The following is a 475-nucleotide window of genomic DNA, read 5'->3' as shown; positions in this document are numbered from 1 at the left end:
AAAACGACGTCGTTTTGCACTTCTATATATTCCTCTCTTTCTAATTTTTCTAACCCTAAACCTATTTCTCAGCCTCCTATGCTCCTTGCCTCTGCCTCTCAACTCTCAAGCCTCACCTCTGAGTCTCTGACACAACATCAGAGCATGACGCCGTACTAAGATTTGCAGCTTGCTAAGATTTCTTTGAATCAGGTACTAAGATTTTTTTTAATACTTCCTCCTTCGTACTAAGATTTCTTCCTTCTGGGATCCTTATGAGTTCTAAAAAAAAATTCAACTTTCTCTCACGCAGTGCAGTTCTCTTTCTTCCTCCATAAACCAAAAGCTCTGAAAAATCCAGATTTCTCTCTCTCTCTTCCTCCATATTGACACCATGCTTTGACAATATGCATCCAGCATGATTGTCAACAACAGTATCTTTTTTTTTTTTTGCAATGTTAATTGAAATGATAATCAATTTGAAAGCATAAAGTTC

This window comes from Corylus avellana, chromosome ca5 (genome assembly GCF_901000735.1).
Source record: "Corylus avellana chromosome ca5, CavTom2PMs-1.0".
NCBI classification, from domain to species: Eukaryota; Viridiplantae; Streptophyta; class Magnoliopsida; order Fagales; family Betulaceae; genus Corylus; species Corylus avellana.
Note: the sequence above shows the minus strand (reverse complement) of the source record.